Source organism: Ambystoma mexicanum, chromosome 8 (assembly GCF_040938575.1).
Source record: "Ambystoma mexicanum isolate Mex_15411 chromosome 8, UKY_AmexF1_1, whole genome shotgun sequence".
Classification (NCBI taxonomy): domain Eukaryota; kingdom Metazoa; phylum Chordata; class Amphibia; order Caudata; family Ambystomatidae; genus Ambystoma; species Ambystoma mexicanum.
Genome location: NC_090929.1, coordinates 732,312,399 through 732,321,913, shown reverse-complemented (window position 1 = coordinate 732,321,913; position 9,515 = coordinate 732,312,399).

The following is a 9,515-nucleotide window of genomic DNA, read 5'->3' as shown; positions in this document are numbered from 1 at the left end:
AGAGGGCCTCTGTGCATTACTGGAGTGCGTGCTGAGTGGGCAGGCTGCACTATAACTGCCATCACCTGGTTTAAAGCACAAAGCCCAAGAGCAGACTGTGGGCCTCATCCCGAGTTTGGCCTGAGCCCTTAAATGCAGTGGTAACGGTATTACAGCTGCATTTAAGGGCTGGCCAAATCACGAGTTGGGCAGAAAATTGCATTTTTACCTCCAGTTTTTTGCTGGAGGTAAAAAGGACATTTTTTGGGCTGTTTTCTGTGCTATTACCGCCGGCGCAATTACCATCGGCGGTAATAGTGCTCACCAACCCAATTGAGTCCCATACCAAGCTGTGGTAGCTCTATTATCATTGGGCAGTATGCCGCCCAACTCGTGATGAGGCCCTGTGCAAGAGCCTAGGCACATAACTGGATCTGTGCACCAATGCTGAGGGAGACCGGGCCCTGTGACCGTGTGTGGCGAAGTAGTGTTGGTGACACTGCTATACCAGTTGAGAGGATGGTGATGTACAGCCAACAAGTGGAAGGTAGTGCGTGAAGCAGCGTGCCCTAGGCAGGGGGGCAATGAGGGTCTCCCATTCAGTTTGAGCTGGAAACTATCGCAGGAGGGTACTAAGGCAGGCAGCAGTGGGGCCTGGACAGTGTTGACCGCTGAGAACAGTTCTGTGACAGGGGCACAGTGACATCCCCAGCCAGGAGCAGTTACAGCAGAGTGGAGTACGGGTGGCTGGGTGCATTGTGGGGTGCACAGCGGCCCTATGGTGTCAGCATCCTGTCGATGGGTGCCCCTAGAGGAGTGCTGATCTGAAGGCAGCAACTGAAAAAGCTACCCAGTATTGTAAGGCCGTGGCAGCGGAAACACTGCTACATCTGGTTATCGCACGCAACCCCCAGCAGCAGTGTAAAGGGGAGACGCGAGAAATGAGGCCTGAGGCGCTACGGTCTGGACACTGTCTTATAGCATGATGCAACTCGGGGGAGCCCAGGTGGATGAGCTGTAGGAAGGAGCTTTTGCAATTCCACTACGCAAAGAGTAGAGAGATGGCAAAAGTGAAGGGAGATGGGGGTTCCCACCTCTGTACTGCACAGATAGCCGCAATTAAGAGTGACATTCAAGTCATCATGGAGGAAATAAGGGGGATGAGGACTGATATAGTGGCAGATCTCTCAGCAAAGATTGTGACTCTAGAGGGGCGGATGGAGGGTTTGTAGGTGAACCAAACCTCAGTGGAGATTCTGGATTCGCAGATTGATACACGTCTGCTGGAATTTGAAAGGCGGGAGGACGAACTGCACCCAAAAGTGGACAATATAAAAAATTGCGAAAGGTGCAACAACTTCTGCTTTTTTGGACTGTGGAGAAAGAGGGGGAATTTCAGGCTAGCCTGGAGAAAAAGATTCAGATTATAGGCATGGTATTGTGCTCCAGAGAAGGCGAACGGATAATCCTGGACAGAGTGCATCAAGCGGGTAGCGGGAGCAGAGGACTGCGCTCAGATCTGGCTCGACTACACTATTATGGAGAAAGGTGAAAATCCTCGAGAAGGTTAGGCGACTGGGTGACATTGAGTATGAGGACACCAAGGTGGCAATTTTCCAGGATCTGTCAGCCCACACTCTTCTGAGGTGTAAGAAATCTGCTCCCCTCCTCAGATGGCTCCTGGAGAAGAGATTGAAATATCAGTGGGACACCCCTTTGTGGTTGTGTTTGAATGGGAGGGAGAGAGGTACCAATTGGTGTCGGAGGGTGACATTGTGCGTTCCATGGAGGACCTGATGGGGACCTGACAGGATAACCCCCAGGAAGAGGGCCAGGGGGGTCGAGACCCCGCAGAGAGCCCTGTGGTCTCAAGTCAAACCTCTGAAGATGCAAAGTCCAGGGACTTAACACTCCCTCACCTCAGAAAGACGACACATGAGGGGCTTGGCTCCTCACTGTGGCCCTTATTTTCCTTAGTGGGCTTTAAGACCCTTTTTGTAGGGCTTCCTCCGACCCTACTGTTTCAGAGGCAGGGGTCTGAAGTGGGGATTTGAGGGCCCAATGAGGTAAAAAGTTGATTCTTGAATGTTCTGTTCTGAGGGTGGACAATGTCAAGTTGGGAGGGGGTGTTGAGTGGTGAGGTGGGGATGGGTAACAGTGATGATGGCCCTGTTGGGAGGCACCATGGTGGATAGGTGGGGGCCTAGGGCCACCTGAAGAGGATTGAAAAAGACATTTGTGCATCCAGGGCAGGGGTTGTATCCCTGGTGGTTTGGCTGTTGAGACTATGGTTTTTGGGGCACACGGTCAAACGCCTCAGGTAGTGGAGTGGGTGAGACCTGTGGGTTGGTAGGGGAGGGAGTTCTTGCGAGGAGAGGGGTGCGGGGCGGGTAATGAGTCACAGGTGTGAAGTTCTTATGCAGTGGCTCACACCGGCGGGGGTGGGTGGTACTCAGCAAGGGGCTGGAGAACGAGCAAGAACGACCTGTAAAGAGGAGTTCTGGCTGAGGAAAAGGTAAAGGTTGGCACTATAAACCTAACAGGGCTCAAGTATCAGAACAAGAGATAGCGAATCAGCAACATGTTCCGCAAGCAGCATCTGGCAGCTCTCTTTTTGCAAGAGACCCACCACAAGCAGGGTGTGGAATCCGCAGTAAAGGTTAAAGGGTAGGGACATTGGAAGTGTCTTCTGGACTTCACGTAAGGACCACAAGAAGGAAGGAGTGGGTATTTTGCTGGGGAAAACATTTCAAATGACTGAGAGTCAGGTTAGGAAATGGTATGTGGGTTGCTTCTTGGGGATTAAGGGACTCCATGAGGGTGTTAGAGTCACATTGGCTACCCTGTACGTGTCCAATGCAGGTCAGATGCAATTCCTATAAAAGATCTTGGCACTGTGAGATGACTGGGCCGAGGGAGTTACACTCCTAGGGGGCGACTTTAATATCATAGCTGACCCAGTGTTAGACTGGTGGATGGCAAAAGGGGGAAGTCCGAAGAAGGTTAGTAAGGACTACAGTGACTTTGAGCTTCTTTTAAAGGGTCACTTTTGGCCGGATGTTTGGCAGTGTCACTTTCCGAGGCCGGGGGGCTACATGTTCTTCTCTCCTCCACACCAGACATATACAAGGATAGACCTCATGCTGGTCCTGCAGGAGCAAGCGGGAGACATAAGGGCGCCTACAGTAGAGGTGATAATGTGGTCGGACCACAAGCTGGTGATTGCATAGTGGAAGGTGGCGAGGCCCCATAAAAGCATGCCCAAGTGGAGATGTAATGACACGCTGGTGCTGGATCAGGTGTTTTGGGACTTCTGGGAAAAGAGATAGGGGCATACTTTGAAGTTAATGACAACAGTGAGGTGCCCATGACAATTGTCTGGAAGGCAGTCAAAGCCATGGGTTACGGGTCTCCTTATCGCTGAAGGGGGAAAAGGAAGATGTGTTGTAACGCTTACCTGGACTCCTCAGGAGCGCAATGCCTTCTCAGCCTGTGGACCTGTACTTGCGCACTTTTTCGATTTCCTTTCTGTATAAACAATAATAAAAACATTAGAACCGCTATAACATCTAATTACTGAGAAGGTACTGCATTAAATGTATACTTTTGTAATCCTCCCTTGTCACATGTGTTTATTTTTTTGTGGAGCTCTCCATCCTGCTTTCTACAGGGGCACGTTGAGATGAAGATACAGGTGGAGTTTGGAATGCTGAGGTACTCTGAGGTACTCTTAGTTTCTTGCCTTGACAATGTCTATACTTTTCCAGAATTAATCTTTCGGTTAAGTATCTTGAAGAAAATACCTTATTCTTTTATGTCTTGTAATAATTCCTATGTTAGAGAGATCTCTCTTTCTAATAATTGATTTTTTATGCAGGTTCTTTGAATTCAGAAAAGATTTATGTGCAGATTATGCAAGAAAAATGAGGCGATGGAATCCTTGAAACATCTGGTGATGGAATGCACTAGCATGGAAACACAGAGAAACCAGTATCTCCCCTCGTTAGAGGACAATTTAGAGGACAATTTATGGATCTTCGATACGAATGAGCTGTGGAATAGATTAATCTCCGGTGAAAACAACAAGTGGTCACAAGCCCTAGCAAAACTAATTGAAATGGCGTTTGACCAGATTAGACAATCCGAGAGTAATAAAGGGCAAATCAATCAACCCATTTGTTTAGTCACAGGAGACCTGGGGGAGGCTCTGTAGAAACTAATAGAACCCGGAGACACGAATTTTACATTGCGAAGGAGGAAAGCCTGCCTTATTTTTGACAAAACTCAGTTTTTACCGAGTAATAGTTCAAAAAAAAAAAAAAAAAAAAAAAAAAAAAAAAAAGATTTATGACTGCGGATGACTGCAAAGTTACTCAGGATGAGGAAACGTTAAACAACGTAAATTCGTCTATACGGAGTAACTGCAGCCTTCAGGAAGAGCGCAGAAACAACTGTGAGGTGATAACTTGAAGTAACTTCAGGTACGTAAAACATATTTAAAACAAACTTCTTCTGTTATTTTCTATTTAGTTTGTTCGCTAATTAAATACCTCTGTTTGTCTGCAGGTTTTCGGAAAGCTGAGGAAAATACCTTCGGAAGATGCAGAGGCTGCGGAAGAAACTTCTGACTGAAAATGCTGCGGCTAAAGGCGAAAACTGCTGCTGGAAGATGCTGCGGCTGTGAGAGAAACTTCTGACAGGAGCTGCTGCAGTAACGAGTGACCACTGCTGACTGAAGATACTGCTTCGGAGATAACTTCGGTTTAGTAAGTATTTTCTATAAACTATTGTTTTCTGTTGTCTTTTTCTGTAAAGCTAATGTCTTTATATGTTTTCCTTTGACAGGTTCTGGGAGGAGAAACGCTGGTAGTGTTACCTGCTGTCAGCGGAGCAGACACGATGCGAGCGTTCCAGCAGAGGCAGGGCTTAAGTAGCTCCCTCTGCAATATGAATGGAACGTGCTGCAAGGTACAAATGGATCTTGTAGTGGCCATGTTTCGAGTATGAGATCAATGTTAACACTATGAGAGTCTAGGTTAACGTATGCTGTGAATGGTGCAAATGCCATACATGCCAGGCTAACACCCACCCTTGACCTGTTGACTGATGTAATGTTCCTTGCTTATCATGAATGCCTGAATGGGAATGTGCTCACTCACTGGGATCATGACAGGTGTTGGTGGAAGGTAGACTAAGGCAATCCCATCTTACGAGGAAGGATTGAAGCTCTTAATGAAGATTAGGGACAAAAGGCAGGAGCTCCACTCTGTTTCGATAGGGGAAGTGGTTAAAAGGATGAGGTACACCAGGCAGAAATACTACGAAAAGGGAAATCCGGTGGGTACCTTGCTGGCTGAACAGCCTACAGGGGTGTCTGGTGGAGAGGAGAGTGGATTGGATATATGGGGCAGATGGGTAGCAGGGGTGATATCCCAGGCCAATTTGTGGCCTATTGTGGCCCCTTCCAGAGAAATACTATTTCGCTCTTTCTCTGTCATATGCTACATTCAGTTTTGCTTGGTTTTGGCATGGCTGCCAATACGCCCCGGCGTCCCTGCTTCCCCTGGGTGGACTCACCGGCTTTGGCTGGTGTATTCTCCTTCTCCTGTGGTAAGCCGGCAGTGGTTGTTCGGCGTCTCCTTTTCGGTCACTGTATCTGCTTCTTGGCTTCTCTATGTCCGGCTGTCCCTGCTGGGCTCTTCTGCTTCGTGCCTTCAGGCACCGTTAAGGGGAAGGCTGGATCCAAAAGACCTGCAAATGTGGAGATGCCCTCTGTTGGCTTCTGGCGTTCCCACATCGCATTTCTTCTCTCGGTCAGTTTCCCTGTTTTCGAGTCTCAAGCAAGTCGGCTCCACGGCCCTCTCTCCGGCCTCACAGTCTGTTGGTTCTGTAAAGACTGTACTTCTGCTCTCTATATGGTTGGGGCAGAGACACAGAGCACCCCAGTCAAGGCGTTCAATTGGTAACGCTGGACGAGCAGCCAGGCTGAGACTCTCAGGAGGCGATGCAGGCTGGTTCTTAAGTACAGTGAATCCCCGAGACCCCACAAAGGAATGTCCATACACTTATGTGATAACATAGCCTTTTACTACCATCACGATTTGGATAAATAAGGTTCAAGGAAATATACACATCAAAAATAAATAACACACTTTGTCCTCAGACAACACTATTCTAACAATGGCAACTATATATATATATATATATATATATATATATATATATATATTATATGTGGTACCACCCTATACTTAGATTCATTAATAATGCACCAACTGTTGACAGTTTTTGAAAAGCATGAGAATTGCTAAGCAAAGTGTAACTTCATAGATCACTGTAGAAAGGCAGGTTAGTTTAGGAACATTGGCAGTATACTTTCTTTAGGCATAAACAGTGATACTGTGTGAGGATCCCCCACCTGGGCAACCTGGAAGGGAAAGTTTAGGTTGTCATTTATCTTGTATATTACGCCCAGTCCAAATAAGCTTAATGATGCTCTGCTTTTCTTCAACAGGTCCCACCACCCCAAAGTAGATGCAACAAGAGAATAATAATATCCACGACAAATCTAGGACCCCTGGATGATTCCTGAGGCCAGAAGATGCTCTTCCCCATCACAGTACCTTTGGTGCCTTGGCAGGCGAAGTGGTGGAGTTTCTTGGCTCTACTCGATGGAACCCCTCAAGGATGGACCTCCTTTGGACGAAGGAGTCAATGGGATGTCGAGGTCAAGAGAAAAGAAGGAACCAAGTAGTGTCTGAAAGGCAGCACTTTCGGTTTTTGCGGTGGTCTCCGTTGGCGGGTCATTGCTCTGACATTGGTTCCCACAAAGGTGGAACTTTCTGTGGATCTCGACATGGCCTGGCTGAAGAAGATATGGCTCTGGGGGGTCTTGGATGACTTTCAGTGGGGATAGGTGAAGTGGCAGAAGTAAGTGTCAGGTTTCAGGATTTTGCAGTTTACCTACCTTTGGTTCTTTGGTGCTGCAGCGACAGCATGGATCTCTGGATGGCTTCTGGTGACCTGGGCTCGACCACTGGACTTCAGATCCTCACCAAGTCTGGACCCTCAGGACGTCTTCTTTGGATTTTGGTGGTGGGAAACCCACCAGTGGACCCTCCTCTGCACACAGCGACCCTGGATCTTCTCCGGTGGGAAAAAGTGGTCAGATTCCGTGTCAGGGATGTCCCCTGAAGGATTCTTCAATCAAATGGAATGTCCGCAGCTCTGAATGTCAAGCAGCACTATGCCAGGGTACCCCCTCTTCTGGGCGATACACAGCAATCTGGCCTCCAGTGGTCACAAACACTTCTCAGCACCCTAGCCAACATATTTGGACATTTTCTAATCAGGATGTCCAGGCATTCCTCTTCTGGGCTCACAAAGGCCCCTTCTCCGGATGGCAGGCACTCAGGACTGGCTTCCTGAGTATTTAGGAAGAAGAGCAGTAGGTACACGATGGTCCCTCATAGCTTGGCAAGAGGCCACCTATCCACATCCTCTCTTGATTCCGTCCTGGGGTCCGCTCAGCAGTCTTTGGATTCCTTGAAGAAATGCAACTGTAGACTGTACCCAGGATCCAAGCTTCAGGTTTCAGCTTCAGAACAGCTTCAGTTTCAGCTTGCAACTTCAGAACCAGTTGGTGAGCGAGGGGTCCTTAGTTATACACATTTGTTCCCCAGTCACCGATGCTGAGCCAGGCACAGTCAGCCAATCATACACAACTGCAGTCATGTAGGCAAGACACCAATCAGGCTCACAGGCATCCAGGCCATTCACCTAATCCAGACACCCATGACACAGGATGTGGATTGGAGTAAGAACCCAGCCTTTCAGAACAATACACTGCATTCACTCCAGTTTCAGCCAGGGCTGGCCCAAGCATTATGTCACACAACCAAAACCAGGCACCCACAACACAGAATGTGAGTTGACTTCATACTCCATTCATATAGGTCCGATTCCAAGGGTGTACCCACAACACACAGTCCCTGGGAATGCTCCAGCCAGTCTGGCAGGAGGTAGTCCCAGAGCCATATATGGTCCTTCTGCCCAACTGTCAGTCAGGGGCAAGGGGACTTAGGGCTTCCCAGGACTTTGGGAAACAAGGGGTAAAGGCAATAGAAACCAAGAGCCTACATTGGCCATCTTGCCTTTGTTTGGGAATCCATTCATTCCTATGGCAGGGCCTGGGTGTCCCAAAAATGGAGGACACTGAGCGGCACTGTCAAGTCAGCATGTAGCTGCCACCAGCCCATACCCTTCTCTGTGGGCAACACACACATGCCCACAAATATACAATAGGGGTAACAAGGTGTACCTCCACCAATGGGTACCATTAGGGTATCTCAGGGGTGTTGTTCACCAAAAGGTAAAATGAAGAGCTGGACTGCCAGAGGTCCAGGCTGGACCTCAGAGGCAGAAAACATACAAAAAACACACACAGAGAAGTGGTAAGACAAATACTAGGAGTCCCTCCAAAAAGCATTTACAGTATCACAGGCTTGTTCAGAGAGAAGCAGCTCTCTCTGCATGCTCTCTCCAGTCAGCTGCTCCACTGGTTTAAATCTCACTGGCACACGTATGCGCTCGCAATGACTAGGACACAGCCTGTGTTCCTGGCCATCCTTGATCTGCATTGCTCAGTTCATCTTCCTCGTTGCAGTTCTCTGGTAGTTATGGGAATGGAAGTCCATTCTGGAATTTCTCAAGGTGAAGTCTGTAAAATCTGGGTAATTGTTCTTTAAAGGTATGTCAGTTGTAAATGGCTTGTAGGTAGAGACTGAGAATGTGTTTTCCTTAATTTTACAGGGTAAATCTGATCACGATGACTTGCATACAGCTCTCATTGAAAGGTTTTCAGCATCTTTCCTAGGTGAATGAGTGGAGGTGTAACAGTATACCTTTAAGGCATTAGGCAGGGATGGGGTACCCTCAAAAGAACACGGGGATACCATGTCTCATCCAATGGTGCCATTATATTCTCCCGGAGGTTGTCTACCTCCATGTGATTCTCCCTCATTTTGCTGCTTCCATGGTCAGGATCAGGTAACTGCTACCATGTCCTGGGCACATGGGGAGAGGTCACTGCCGGAAAGAAGTGATGACACCATTGCATTCATCACAGTGTGCAGTAGGAGCGTGTGTCGTTGGTGCACATATCGTAGGTAATCGTGTCGTAGGTGACTGTGTTGTAGGAGCATGTGTCATAAAAGCATGTCATAGGCACACGTATCGTAGGTGCATGTGTCGTAGGGTCATGTATCATAGGTGCATGTGCCATAGGTGTATGTGTTGTAGGTGCATGTGAGAGCACTTGTCGTAAGACTACTGGTTATGTGTAGTAATCGCATGTGTATTAGGTGTGCGTGTCATAGGAGTACATTATTAGTGTTCATATACACATAGTTAATATCCCAAATATATGAGTAGGGTTTTAATATAAAATGTTCCATCATTCTGCTCTTACTTTGTATGCCTCCTAAAGTGTACATTTTCGTATGAAAAGTGTACATTTATTCCATCACTTTAAAACT